Source organism: Carettochelys insculpta, chromosome 12 (genome assembly GCF_033958435.1).
Source record: "Carettochelys insculpta isolate YL-2023 chromosome 12, ASM3395843v1, whole genome shotgun sequence".
NCBI lineage: Eukaryota > Metazoa > Chordata > Testudines > Carettochelyidae > Carettochelys > Carettochelys insculpta.
This window is the reverse complement of record NC_134148.1, coordinates 11086020-11101498: the sequence shown is the minus strand read 5'-3', so window position 1 is coordinate 11101498 and position 15479 is coordinate 11086020. Positions and strand designations below refer to the sequence as shown.

General features: G+C 48.2%; 1 protein-coding gene across 6 annotated transcripts in view; it reads left to right on the top strand.

Moving 5' to 3' along the window:
* TLN2 (talin 2) overlaps nt 1-15479 on the top strand; it is a 495540-nt gene that overhangs the window by 87534 nt on the left and 392527 nt on the right. For 5 of the 6 annotated variants that reach the window (XR_012647070.1, XM_075006264.1, XM_075006260.1 and 2 more), the window contains exon 2: nt 1118-1216. The gene's annotated coding sequence lies outside the window, so the exon portion shown is untranslated. Of the gene's footprint in view, nt 1-1114; nt 1217-15479 lie in introns of all 6 variants that reach the window. The other variant, XM_075006263.1, reaches the window with a different exon arrangement.

Here is a 15479-nt window from a genome sequence, read left to right as displayed (position 1 = left end):
CTTGGGGTCTTGGTCAGTCACAGGATATCTATTAGCTGCCAATGTGATGTGGTCATGTAAAAGGAAAATGAAATTTGAGGATGAGATCTTTCCAGTAGAGACAGGGAACTGTTAGTTCAATTGTACAAGACACTGGTGAAACCTCGTCTGGAATACTGTGCAATTCTGTTCTCTCATGTTTGCTTATACTCGATGGCCTCAAATTTCAGCTGAGCTGTATATGGGAATGAAACAATATTTAAACATAGGTTCTTTTTTTTGTCTTGCTCAAATACTGTAGTTTTTGAACTTCTTGCAGACTTTGCTAGTCAGAGTTCAGTCACTTAGAACTCTGCACTTCTAAGTGGCTGCAAAATGACCAACCGTACTGAATGCTTAGGGCATGTCTACACTTACTGAACGATTGACTTGTTCAGGGTCAATCTTCCAGGGTTCGATTTAGCATTCCTTGTGGGGACACACTAAATCGAACCATCAAGGCTCTACTGTTGTCCCTGGTACTCCTCATTCTCATGAGGAGTAAGGGATATCTACGGGAGACTTTCTCCTGTTGAACCCACACTGTGTGGACGATCAGAAAATTGATCTTTGATATGTTGACTCTCTAGCTACATTGTTGTCATAGATGGAATTGTGTATCTTAAATTGACTTTTTGCTAAGTATAGACCTGGCCTTAGATGACCACATAAGTACTGGTAGAAAATTGTAATGTTTTGGTAAACTGAAATAGTGATACTGCTACCATAATTATTGGTGATTGTTGATCAGTAGTAATCTTTCCCCGTTTACCTGCATGCGACTATACCCAGGAGCAATGAACTGTCAGTTTTAGCTTTGCAATTCTTAGAGATTCTTAGATTGCAGTGTTTTGCATTGCAGTAACATAGTAGTAACTTAATACTACAAAGTACACCGTGTTGGCTTGTTTCCAGCTTAACTCTGCCATAAGTCATTTATGGGATGGACACTTGTGTGTCAAATTTCATACTGTCTTTCTTTGTGTAACTTAGTGTTGCTTTTGTTCAGAAGAATGGTGTTAGGAAGTGCGGTTGTTTCTTTTACAGCTACTAAACTGTGTACTGAGAGGGAATTCTTACAGTGTTTTTATTTCAGCAGTGCCCTGCTGTGGGTTAACGTCCAGATCTTGTTTGCCGTTGGATTGGATTGCTGGTCTGTCCCACCCTGTTAAATTCCCAGATCAGTTTGAAGGAATTTGTAAGTACAATAATATGTCTTCTGAAGTGCATGCATAATTATCTTCAAATTTGGTTGTATTGGTCTTGAAAGCCAACGAACTTGCTAGTTAGATGTCATGATGTGCTTTTAGTAAGTGGTATAAGAGCAAGTGATACAACACAAGCCACAGGTTAAAGACTGAAGCTGCTTCTACACATGCCATCTCCCACCGGAGGTGGCATGGTAATGAGGCAGTTTGAAGCAGGCTAATGAGGCGCTAACGTGCATATTCAGGGCTCCGTTAACATAATGGCAGTCATGTGAATTTCAAAGTGCAGACTTCAAATTGCAGATTGACAGTGTAGATAGGGGTAGCTTTGAAATAAGTGCCCCACTTTGACATTCCTTTACTCTGATCTAGTTCTGTGGGAGTAAGGGAATGTTGAAGCAGGGCACGTATTTCAAAGCTGCCCTCATCTGCACTGTCAGTCTGCAATTCAAAGTCTGCACTTTGAAATTTGTGTGGCTGCCATTATGCTAATAGACCCTGAATATGCACATTAGCACCTCATTAGCCTGCTTCAAATTGCCTGGTTACCATGCCACCTCTGATGGGAGATGGCATGTGTAGTAACAGCCATCCAACGGTGGTGTACTTGAGCTTTAAGTATCAGAGGGGTAGCCAAGTTAGTCTAGATCTTTAGAAAAACAATAAGTCTTTTGGCACCTTATAGATTAACACGTATTTTGGAGCATAAGCCTTCATGGGCAAAGAGTGCTGATAACATAAGTTGCATTAACTCTTCAGATTGCATTTTATATCTTCATCACTTAAAGAAAGTGAACAGTTGAAAATAGCTCACTAAGGCAGTAGAAAACTCCACCATTTAGCATTTAAAAGCTATTTTTTTGTATTGTTGTCGTCTTTTGCTAAATGACCTTTCAGTCAGTTCATTTTTGACACAGAACTTCCTAACCCACAAAAATGTGTGGTAGAAGGAGAATACAGGTATGATGATACATAAATTAATTTTAGAATACCTTACGTGATGCAATTGAGTTTGATAATACAGAGTTTGTTACTTGATATCTGTATCACAGACTGGAAGTGTTCCTTAATAAATGTTTATGGTATTGGTGCTTTTAAAACAAAATAGGTAGCTTTGCTGTCAAAAAGTATAAAACAAAATGTTCTTTGTCAATGCTGAATGGTTTGAGTTTCTTAAGTGCTTTACATTTCTATTGCAGCTAATTGACTTTGCAGTGTTCAAAATTGCTTGAAAGATGGTGGCTTTTCTGGGTTTGTGTAGTATGTTTTCCCCTGACTTGATTCCTGGAAATTCCATGTGTGTGGACTAATTGCAACGTTGATTAGTACATCAGAACATGACAGCACTCTAATGTTGTTATGATTTTAAGTACAATCTCTTATTGCATCTGAAAAACTATTGCTGGGCAGATAGTGCAAGCATGTCTATTTGGGGACTGTGGATGGGTAGTGTAAAAGTCTGTGGGTTTTATAAACTGAGTCAGTCATAGCTTTATATTCCTAACATGCTGGGGTTGGGGCAGGTGTCTGCATGATAAAGTCATGGACTATCTTAGGCCAGATCTACACTAAGCCAAAAAGTTGATCGAAGATGTACAATTGCGCCTATGACAGTTGCATAGCTGGAACTGACATATCCTCGATGGATTTTTCTGGGCATCCGCACAGTGGGAGGTTAACAGGAGAAACTCTTCTGTCAGCCTTCCTTACTGCTTTCAAGAATGAGGAGTACCAGGGCTGACTGTAGAGCCCTAATGCTCCAATTTAGCACATCCCCACTAGGTGCACTAAATAGAACCTAGGTTGACCCTGAAAGGAGTCAGTGTTCTAGTAAGTGTAGACATAGCCTTAGCTGCTCATTCTGCTACTAACTGCACATCAGTTCCATGGACAAGTACAGCTTCACTCCCTGTGCTCTCTCAGTAAGTCCCCCACAATTAGCTCTTTCTAGGTGTCTGTATGTGGCCTCCGTTACCCATCTCCGCTCCACTTTCTTTCATGGAGACTGTTGAATGTGAGGACCTCAGTTTTAGAGAACCGCTGATGAGATAGTCCTGCTGCTCTAAAAGCATATCTAGTCTGCAGTATATTGATTGAAAAACAGGTTGAATTTTTCTCTGTTGCCTATTTGTGCTGAAAAATTGAATGTGACACCAGTAGTTCATAATAAGATCCCACATCACACTTCTTTTAAGGGAATCCCTTCTTGCTAATCTGTCTGCAGCTTGGGTGGTTTTTGTTCTGCCTTGGTAAACAATTTTATGTAACAGGCTGCGCTGCACCTGGGTTACTTAAATCAAATTACAATGCAGGCATTTGGCGAACAGTTGTTCTTCCTCGAGTGTCCCCGTGGGTGCTCCACGATAGGTGTCGGGCTTGCCCCGGCGCTGCAGCTCTGATCTTTCCAGCGGTTTCTGCCGGACCACGCATGCACCAGCGTGTGCCGCTCCCCTGCGCGTTCCCGGCCACGTGCACGATCCGGTCCCCACCAGTTCCTCCTTAACCGCCATCGGCTGCAGACGGAATCTGCTCAGGCTGCGGCCAGAGTCAGCGTATTTAGAGTTTTTCAGAGTTTTAGAGTTTTTCTTTCAGAGTTCTTAGTTAAATTGTTTGTTTCTTTATTGCAAAAAAAAATATATATATATATGAAGTAGAAAGTCTTAGTAACGAGAGGAAGAGCGGAGGCACCCCAGGGACATGAAGGCCAGTAGGCCTCCTGCTGCAGCAGGCTGGAGTCCGTGAGAGGGGAACAGGCACAGAGAAGGTGCTAAGTACCCTATTAACAGCTCAAAGACTCACCGCAATGTCCTCTTCAGGATTCAAGAAGTGTGAGTCATGCCGTGAAGCTATGCCAGCCTCTGATGGGCACAGTCAATGTATCAGATGCCTGGGGGAATCACACGTCACCCAGAAATGCTCCTTCTGTGCAAAGCTCACGGCCAGAGCCAGAAAGGTTAGAGAAATGCGGCTGAAAATGCTGCTGTTTGATAAGGCCCTCCAGCCAGACGTGCCGGAGAGGCCTCAACCGGAGGGACCCACAGGGCTCCATAAAAGGAAGGCGATGTCCCTCACCCCCTCAGTGCAGAAGCGGAGGAAGCTCTCTCCAGCCTGATCCCTGCCGGCGGTCACAGTGAGCGGGACGAGCGTAGCTCACAAACGAGCGGCAGCGCAGCAGCTCACGTGGCAGAGGCTGAGCCTCCGATTACTAAACAGCTGGCCTGCACATTCAGAGCGGCGGCCAGGCAAGCGCCGGAACCGGCGGCACTGCCGCAAGCAGCACAGACCCCCGCGGCACCAATGGTGCAGGGCCAACAGGCATGTAGCCTGCAGGCACTGGAGGAGACCACCCGCGCGGCACCGCAGATGAGCGTGCCGAGCGCGGTGCTGACAGCGGGGCCGAGATCCCTGGCACGGGGAGGGGTGGAGCCAACCCCGCAGGGGAGGGGAAAGGCAGCAGCGAAAACCCAGCACCGCAGCCCTTCTCTGGACAGGGCTGCAGGGCTGCTCTCAACAAGTCCTCCCCTTATGCTGCGTACACCAACCAGGGGACATGGGTCTCCCCCAGCCTACCCAGAGCCTCCTTCCACGTTCCTCCAACCAGCCTCACCATGGCTCAGGCCACCCTCGCCTTTTCTGGGATTTGACCCTCTGGAGTACTACCACAAACCAGTTTCACCATTGTCTCAATCATCCAGACAATCTCGCTCCCCCAGACATCGGGGGTATGCACCTCGAGAGTGGTCCAGGTCTCCATCCCAGGAACCATGCCCGTGCTGCCACGGTCGTCCTTATCACCCTGGGCATAGACACCAAAGGCATACACCCAGGGGCAGGTCCGCCTCGACCGCCCAGTACCCCCGTGGGCACTCACGGACGGGGATGGAAACACAGCTGTCTCAAGGGGAGCTGATTTTGGAACCCCGAGATTTTCCCTCTTAAGCCTCCAGTGAGAGGGTGTACCACTGGCAGCAGGACCCTGAGAGTTCAAGGGAGGTCTACCCTAGTGGTTCCTCCTTGTCCTCCCCCGACGAGGCTATGGCCCCTGGGGATGTTGCCCCCCCGGATGACCTCAAACAGTTCCAGGAGCTATTTAAAAGGGTGGCTTTCACACAAGGCATCCAAACAGCAGAGGTGCAGGAGAAGCACCACAAGCTCCTCAAAAACCTCAGGCCTCCGGCCTCGTCCAAAATCGCTATCCCGCTCGACGAAGCAATCATGGAGTCTGCTACTACCATATGGCAGACCCCGGCTTCTGCTCCACCTATAAACAAGAGGGCGGATAAGAAATACTTCGTCCTGGCGAAGGGCATGGAGTTTCTGTTTAGTCACCCACAACCAAATTCTCTGGTGGTAGACTCGTCTCAGCAGAGATCGAAGACTTCCCAGTGCAAAGCGGGGGGAACGAATAGAGATGCCAAGAAGCTAGAGCTATTTGGCAGAAAGGTATACTCCTCCTCCACCCTGCTGCTGAGAATGGCTAATTATGCAGCACATCTAGCGAACCACAATTTCGACAATTACTCCAGGCTTACTTCTCTCGTGGATTCGCTTCCAGAAGGTAAGAAGCTGGTGCTGAAGGCCATTGTGCAAGAGGGCTATGCAGCTTCAAGGACGGGAGTCCAGATCGCCCTGGATGTAGCGGACACGGCGGCACGCTCAACGGCTATGGCAGTGGTCATGCACAGGGAATCCTGGCTCCAGACATTGGGTATCCCGAGGGATCTGCAGGCAAAAATTGTCGATCTCCCTTTCGACACGCAAAAGTTGTTTGCAGAGTCAACTGATTCGGTCCTTCATTCCGGTAAAGACTCAAGAGCAACACTCAGAACACTGGGTATTTATACCCCTCCATACAGAAAGAAAAAGTATTACCCTCAACAACGGCGATACCCGTACCAACCTCAGTGTGCTCAGTATCAACGGGGCTACGACCTAGGGCGGCATCAACAGCAACAAGAGTATAGAACTCCCAGGCGACGCTCCCAACAAGGCCATGCATCCTCAGGGCAGGCCCAAAGACAACAAGTGTGACGGACAGGTCGAGGGCTGCACTATTACTACCATCGCGCAATGTCATCCACAATTAATGTTCCATCATCGCCTCCAACCGTTCCACTCACAATGGCAAAAGATCACCACAGACAAGTGGGTACTAGAGATCATAGCCACGGGTTATGTGATCTCCTTTCAGTCGCTCCCACCGCCAAGACCTCCGCCCAGGCCTCATCTCAGGGATGCCTCCCACGAGGCGAAACTCAAGCACAAGGTGGACCACCTGATGCTTATAGGGGCGGTCAAAAGAGTGCCGGAATGACTTCAGGGGAAAGGGTTTTATTCACGATACTTCGTCACAGAGAAGAAAACAGGAGGCTGGAGGCCCATCTTAGATCTTCGAGGCCTCAACTGGTACTTGCGCAAACAACGCTTTCGGATGATCACAGTCACCTCTATAGTCACGGCACTGGACGATGGAGATTGGTTTGCAGCCCTCGACTTACAAGATGCATACTTTCATATAACGATTCACCCGGCTCACAGACGTTTTCTCCGGTTTGTGGTTGGCAAAGAACATTTCCAATACAAGGTTCTGCTGTTCGGCCTCTCCTCGGCCCCCAGAGTCTTTACCAAGACCCTGGCAGTGGTGTCAGCCTAGCTGCACAGACAGGGGGTATTTATATTCCCGTATCTGGACGACTGCCTACTGAAAGGGGCTTCGAAGGCAGAGGTACTACGCATGATACACGTAACAGCAAACACGTTTTCTTCGCTGGGCCTGATCATCAACCTTGAGAAGTCAAAGATCGACCCCACACAGGACATAGAGTTCATAGGGGCACGCATAAATTCTATCACAGCAAGGGTTTAGCTACCCGATGCTCGCTTTCGCACCATCAGTTCCCTGGTACAAGTCATTACATACAGCCCCACAGTGCCGGTTTTAACGTGCCTGCAGCTGCTCGGCCACATGGCAGCGGCAACGTTCGTGGTACAGAACGCCGGATTGCATATGCGCAACCTACAACATTGGCTGGTGAGCGTTTACAAGGTGGCATCCCATACCGTCCGCAGGGTGGTGTCGCCCACGACAGAGGTGCGCAGATCCCTGCAATGGTGGGTAAACCCCAAGAACATGCTAACAGGCGTACCCTTTCACCAACCACAAATCTCTCTTTTTCTCACCACCGACGCCTCCCACATAGGGTGGGGAGCACATATTGGCGAAAAGGTGACGCAAGGACTGTGGTCCCCTACGGAACAGTCACTGCATATAAATATATTGGAGCTCAGAGCGGTGTTCAACGCCTGCAAACACTTTCAAGACCACATACAAGGCGAGGTAGTCGGGATCAATACAGACAATATCTCCACCATGTTTTATATAAATCGACAAGGCGGAGCTCGATCCCATGCCTTATGTGCGGAAGCAGTCCGGCTGTGGAACTGGTGCATCGCCAACAATATAACGTTGAAAGCCTCGTACTTACCAGGCGCTCACAACGTGAAGGCAGACCAGCTGAGCAGGCACTTCGCACTCACATGAGTGGCAGATCAGCTCCGATCTGCTACGACCGATTTTTTATGCATGGGGGTTTCCCCAGATAGACCTGTTGCCACTCAGCACAACAAGAAGTGCCCCCAATACTGCTCCAGGGTAGGACTGGGGTGGGGGTCCCTGGGGGACGCGTTCGCGATTTCGTGGAAGGTCCCACTGCTTTATGCGTTCCCCCCCACAGTTCTCATTCACAAGGTCCTGCGGAAAGCCAGGAGGCAGAGAGCCCGCATGATCCTAGTGGTCCCCACATGGGATCGACAGCAATGGTTCCCCTTGTTTCTCCGCATGTCGGATCGTCCACTGCTTCCCCTTCCGGTAGCGCCGGACCTGCTCATGCAGGCCCAGGGGTCCATAGTGCATCCACACCCCCGAGGCCTGCGCCTACAAGCATGGTGAATCCATGGCTCAGCTCCCTAGAAAGTACATGTACAGAGGGAGTACAACAAGTCCTGGAAAGTAGCTGAAGGACCTCCACCAGGAAGACCTACAAACAGAAATGGACTCGATTCACTGCATGGTGTTCCACCAAGCAGTTAGCTCCCCTTGAAGTGCCTATACCTGTCATACTAGAATACTTACTGGACCTCAGGAGAGGTGGGTTCTCCCTCTCATCGTTGAAGGTCCATCTCGCCGCGATATCAGCTTTTCGGCATGAAGAGGAAGGGCCCACGGTGTTTGCCCATCCTATTGTTACCATGTTCCTGAAGGGGCTGGTAAACCTGTACCCCCCTCGTAAACCGCTTCCACCATCGTGGAGCTTGGACCTGGTGCTCAGCGCGCTAACGGGACCACCCTTTGAACCCTTAGCCACGGTTTCCCTCCGTCTCCCTACGATAAAGACAACCTTCCTTCTTGCAATCACGTCAGCTCGCAGGGTGAGTGAGCTCGCAGCAGTTATGGCAAAGCCGCCCTGCATGGTATTCTCAAAGGAGGCGGTAACCTTATGGCTGCACCCAGCCTTTGTTCCAAAAGTTTCTTCAGAGTTCCATCTTAACGAACCTATAGTTTTACCCTCGTTTTACCCGAAGCCTCATAGCTCCAACAAGGAGGCATGCCTGCACCTCCTGGATGTGAGGAGGGCGTTGGCCTTCTACATAGACAGAACTAAGTCCTTCCGGAAAACGGACAGACTCTTAGTCTCTCTCGCTCCCAGATCAAAAGGAGAGGGTCTCTCTTCACAGAGAATCTCGAAGCACATTGTGTCCTGCATAAAGATGTGCTACGAACTTCGAAAGACTCCTTTACTGGCCCCACCTAGGGCTCATTCCACCCGGGTGGTGGCAGCATCAACAGCCTTTTTCAAGGGCATCGCGCTAAAAGACATTTGCAGAGCGGTGACCTGGTCATCCTATGACACCTTTGCCAAGCATTATGCCCTACACCGGGTATTCCAAGAGGATACCCACCTCTCAACAGCGGTCCTTTCGGGGGCAAGCTGCACATAACCCGATTACCCACCTCCTTTCTTGGGTTACTGCTGGGTAGTCACCTATCGTGGAGCACCCACGGGGACACTCGATGAAGAAAGAGAAGTTACTCACCGTAGTAACGATGGTTCTTCGAGATGTGTCCCCGTGGGTGCTCCACCACCCGCCCATCCTCCCCACTTCAGATCTCTGTTTGGTGTTTTTCAGGAGCATCTGAGGCGGTTGGTCAAGGAGCTGGCTGGGACTGGATCGCGCACGTGGCCGGGAGCGCGCAGGGGAGCGGCGTGCACTGGCGCATGTGCAGTCCGGCAGAAACTGCTGGAAAGATCCGATCTGCTGCGCCGGGGCGAGCCCGACACATATCGTGGAGCACCCACGGGGACACATCTCGAAGAACCATCATTACTACGGTGAGTAACTTCTCTTTCTGGGATGCATCTAAGATTTACCCTGCAATCTGTGTTGTGTTGCTGTTGATGATTTGGAGAGAATAGGCATGCTACAGCGGGAGGGAATTGTCTGGGAGAAATGAAAGCAGGCACAGAAAAATGGAGTGGCGGTGAAACCCGTGTTTCAAATACTCGAAAAAAAAAACGTAGAATTGTCTCTCGTAAGAGAAGTTAATCAGATGGTGGTTGTGATGTATGTGATACCTGGACCTTATCTGGTTGAGGTATTTTACAGGGAAATTAGTAAAGAATAGCTAGGTTGTGACTTTAAGGTGGAATAGCTGTTTTGTACAAGCTCTCTGGACACTCTTACTCTGCAGAAAGGCAGTGTTTGTGCTGTTCATTTGTGCCTAAATTGCATAAAGCCACTTGGACTGCAGAATAAGTGTGTTCACATTGACACACATGCAGAAGAACAATTCAGTAATTGCTGTTTCATTCTCACTATACTGGGATTTTTCTTCATGTTGGCAAGTCCTGATGCCTACTATTTAGGTTTTCAAAGACATGACATCTGTAGCATCTGGGCGCCATTGAAACTACTCAGCAGGCAAAGTTCATATTGAAATCCTAAATCCAACAAAGGCATACAAATGTCTCTTATTTAATCTTTTTTACCAGCACATCTATTGCTGTGGTAAAGGCAAATATTATGTCAAAGACATGATGTCGAAAGGATGGCTCGGGGGATCAGGACCTGGGATATCTGATTCTATTGCTGGCACTATTCATGTCACCTTGGGAAGGTCCTCAGTGTTTCAGTGCTGGTTTGCCTTACTTGAAAATGGGATTACTTTCCTACTTCACTGGATTTGGATTTTTTTATTCTTTAATGTCAGCTTCTCAGATAATGCATTCAGTGCCAGAAATGTCCATAAGTAATTTTTTTTACTGATTTGTCTAAGACTCTCTGTGGAGAGAAGAATTACCAGGAACTCCAGAAAATCAACATTGATTCACTTTTTAACTCTTCTGCAGCACCTATTGCCGTGGCTTTCCTATATCATTTCAGAATTTGGTGCTTGAAGACTGTGGTGATGTGAAGCACGAACTCTGAAAAACATGTCTGGGGAAAAATTTCCTTAAGACTATTTTCCTTGAGTCAGGATTCCGTGTTCTTTGCCACACTAGTATTTTATTTTCCCACCTATGACAGTTTATATTTATTGATGTCTGCCAGTGCCACAGAAAGAAATTAACACATTTCAGGCTGCCTTTTCCCCTCCTCAAGTATTTTCCAGTTTTGTGTTGAGAAGGAAGCAGGTTCTACTGTTGTCCTCTAATGGCACATGAAAACCAAATATTTGTTTGACTGCTTAATTTTTTTAGTTAAACAGTTCACTTTAATACCCTGAGTCTTGTGAATACAATACGTAGTTGTCATGTTAATCCTCTGTGTCTATTGAGGATGGGAAGACACCTGTTGTAACTAATAGGGTTTCCTCTGGGATCTGTAGAATCTGCAACTGTATGCCTGGTGACCATTATGTTGTCTCCAGTTGTTCTGCTTTTTTGTATGAATAGGAGGCAACTTACTTATCCTGAACCCTCAGATAAGTTTAAACCATAAGTGAAAGGCCTTATTCTTGAAACCCATGAGATGTAAAGGAACTGTGGAAATTTCCCAATGTGAAAAGACAGCCAGAGTGCTTCAGGAACATGAAAAATCAGACTGGTTTTGAACTTGCCCAACCTAGAAGTTGACTGTTTTCCTTTCTGGCATATACAAAGATTAAAAAAAACAAAAACAAAAAACAGATGACTGTAAGAGCTACATAAATAACATCTATTTGGATTTAAGAATTGCTCAACCTTTTCCTCAAGTTTGCTCTTAATATAATCAACAGGCATTGAAGAGGATAGTATAACAAGGTTAGTTTTCAAAAAAAAAAAAAAACCACCAACAAATTAACCAAACCCCACACCTATATGTAATGGATTGCCAAAGGAGACTTACCTGGAATATGTCAATGAAATTGGCCACAGACTAACATTTAATGTCCTGCTCCAGTAGAGCGGTCCTGTTACTTGGCTTTTTGACTTGCGGGGTCAGACTCTGGACCAACTTTGTGATTGTATCTAAGTTTTTTGTTGAAGCTTTGGATATATCGCTAATTCTTCTTTGAGTAGTGTCCCTGAGGGCTCTCCACTCTAGGTGTCAGTGTGTCCTCGTGCTGGCACTCGGAGTCTTCTATAGCTGGGGTTTCCCACACCACACATACTGAGTAGCGCTTCCTCATGGTATCTGGTGCATGCATGGCACGAGCCCCTCCTGTTCCTTCTCTGCCGTCATTTGCTGTAGACGGAACTTCTATCTCTCTGAAAGACAAAAAGAGTTGAGTTAGTTTGTTTAGCATTTTTTATACCCTTCTCCACAGCACAGCACAGCCATGGAGGCTCACCACCAAGAACGCACATGGCCCTCGCACTGCCCAGCTTACCACACTGTGTCCCCAGCGCTGTCCATGTCCCTGTGTTCACGTAGACATTTGGGATTTTCACATTGCTTGGAGGCGAAACTGCCCACCCCGGGAAGGGGGCGGTTCCAACCACAGGATTTTCTTTTCATCACAGCACACCAGCCCCATGCACTCCAACTGGGAAGACGTGGTAGGCTGTGGGTAAGCCATGATAGCCACTTACCCACAGCCTACCATGGCTTACCCACAGACACCCCCCACTGTAGTTTGCACACCACTAGCCATGCCCTCAGGAGCCAGCTCCTCAGTGGTCACCCTGGCAGGCACAGTCAATTGTTCCCATGCCCCACCAGCACTGTACACGGTATCCTGAGACTGCCCCCTGTTACTGCAGCCCACCACGTCGGTCACATATGCACCATCACAGCATTCTGGGTCTGAGGATTCCCTTTCAGAGGGTGAGGATAGATTCCCGTTGCACCACTCCTCGTCTTCACCTGATGACACAGTGCTTTGGGTGTCACCTCCTCCTGCGGATGACTCAAGGGCTTTTCAGGAGTTGTTTAGGCAGGTGGCTGAAGCCCAGGAAAAGGATCTGCACGAGGTGCTATTTAAATAATTTGGATTTCTCCACACCTTGAAAGCCTCCCTCTTTCTCCAGGATAGCGATGCCCATGGACGAGGCCATTATGGACCCTTCCAACATAATCTGGCAGATGCCAGAATCCATTCCTCTCACTAAGAGGAGGGCTGACAAATAGTACTTTGTGGCCTCTAAGGATGTGGAGTTTCTCTTTACTCATCTGCAGCTGAATTCCTTAGTGATGGACCCCCTCCACGATAAAATCAAATCCTTTCTTTCCACTTCCCAGGACAAAACAAGTAAAAAGTGGGACATCGTGGGGCACACAGTTTATTCTTCCAGCACATTACTCCTGTGGGCATTGAACTATGTGGCCATTCTGGCCGACTATGACCACCTGAACTACTCCAAGTAGCAGGAGTTGGTTCCTGCCTTATCTGAGCAGCAACGCCCAACTCTCATGAATGTGATTCATGAAGGGCAGTCCGGTCTGCATTGGACATGGTGGACATGGCAGGTAGGGTCATAGTCTCCGCTGTGGTCATGAAGTGCACATCGTGGCTTTAGCCTTTGGGGATCCCAAAGGACTTGCAGAAGGAAGTGGAGGACCTTTATGTTTAACAAACAGCATCTGGTCATGGCAGTGGACAGAAGTGATAGGCTCTCAGCTCTTGACCTTCAAGATGCCTATTTCCACATCACAGTCGACCCAGCGCAGAGGCGTTGCCTTCATTTGAGCTCTCCACTGCGTTCAGGGTATTCTCCAAGACTCTGGTAGTCATGGCCAGCCATCTGCATTGTCATGGAGTCATTGTCATAAGAAAAACTACTTCACCAGGAGGAGTGGTGAAGCATTGGAATGCATTGCCTAAAGAGGTGGTGGATTCTCCATCCCTCAAGATTTTTAAGTCCCAGCTTGACGAGGTCTTGGCTGGGATGACTTAGTGGGGTTGATCCTGCTTGAAGCAGGGGGCTGGACTAGATGACCTCCTGAGGTCCCTTCCAGCCCTAAGATTGTGTGATCATCTTCCTCTGTCTGGATGATTGTCTCATAAAAGGGCTGTCATTCCTGGAGGCCCTTCACATTTTGAGGGTCACCATGGACTTCCTGCTAAACTTCAGCTTCCACATAAACTATGAGAAATCCACACTTCAACCCACGCAGTCCCTAGAGTTCATCAGGGCTCACATAAACACTACCTCTGCCAGGTCCACTTGGGCTCCAGTGATTCTAGGCCCTGTGCCATCTCATCCTGGTGGTGGGACTGTCTCCCACAATCATGGTGTGTGTTTGTCTCAAGCTCCTGGATCACATGGCCACTACCATGTTACGTGGTCAAGCTGGCCAGAGTTCACATGCGTCGCATTCAGTCATGGCTGGCCATGTGCTATGCTCTGGCCAGGGACCCGTTGCCCAGACCCTTGGCCATACCGACATGCATTCTCATCTCCCTCCAGCGGTGGAGATGTTGGGACAGTGTTCTCACTGGGGTGCTGTTCCATCAGCCACCCCCATCTGTTACCTTTACTACAGATGCTGCTTTTATGGGATGGGGGCCCATTTGGATTCTTGTATGGTCCAGGGCAAATAGCCCTTCACAAAGCAAGTGCGCCACATAAACCTCTTGGAGCGCAAAGTGGTCCGCTACGCCTGCCAGCATTTCCAATGGCATCTTGCGTTCAGGTCGGTCAACATCCTCGCGGACAGCTCCACCTGCATGTATTATATCAACCATCATGGCTGGATTCGGTCCCTGTCCCTATGTGCAGAGGCCAGAAAGCTGTGGACTTGGTGCCTTCAGCAGCACATGACTCCAGCGGTCACAAACTCTCTGGGGTACTGACTAAGACAGCAGACACACTTACCCACTTGTTCAGCAATCACCATGAGTGGGAAATTGACATGGTGTCTCTCAGTCATGTGTTCCAGCTTTGGGGCCAACTCTGCAAAGACCTGTTTGTGAGCGGAGTCAACAAAAAGTGTCACCAGTATTGCTCCAGAGCGGATCCGGGGAGACACTCCCTTAGGGACGTCTTCTCCATGAAATGGGACGCACCCCTCCTCTTGCGTTTCCTTCCTTTCCCTTGATTCACAAGCTTCTGGTCAAGGTCAGACTGGATCAGGCTCACATCATCCTGATAACCCTGGTGTGGCTGAGACAAACCTGGTGTCCTTACCTGTACCGGCTGTCAGTAATGACTCTGTATCCCTTTCCTCCTTTCCACAACTTTTTGTCTCAGGACTTCAGCTGCACTCTCCATCCTGATCTACTCTAGCTGTGCTTCCATGTATGTCTCCTTCATGGTTTCAGAATGCTGAAATCTCATGGTCTGAAGGGTAAAGAAGATTCTTGTTATCAGCAGATGGGAGTCCACCCACAAATCCTATCTCTATAAATGGGTCCAGTTCTCTCAGTGTTTGGATGCAAATCACTCCATTGCCGCCTCACACCATGCCCCTTTCTGTCCTTCTTGACTACCTGCTGCACCTGCGTGAGTCAGGCCTCGCCTTCAGTACATCCAGGTGCATGCTGCGGCACTGGCGGTGTTCCACCAAGTGGAAGATGGGATTTCCTTCCTTGCCCATTCCATCACAAAGACAGATCTGCAAAACACTTTTCTGTATTCGAAATGAGATTGATCCAATTAAGTAAATCTGTCCCACAAAGGCTCATCACCGAATAAATCATTTTGCTAGTCTTTAAAGTACTACATTTCTGCTGTTTTGTTTGTTTTGTTGGAGTACAGACTAACACGCTTCCTCTCTGTTACTTTTCTGCAAATAAGTCCTCTGGTCCCTATCTGGGACCTTAACCATGTA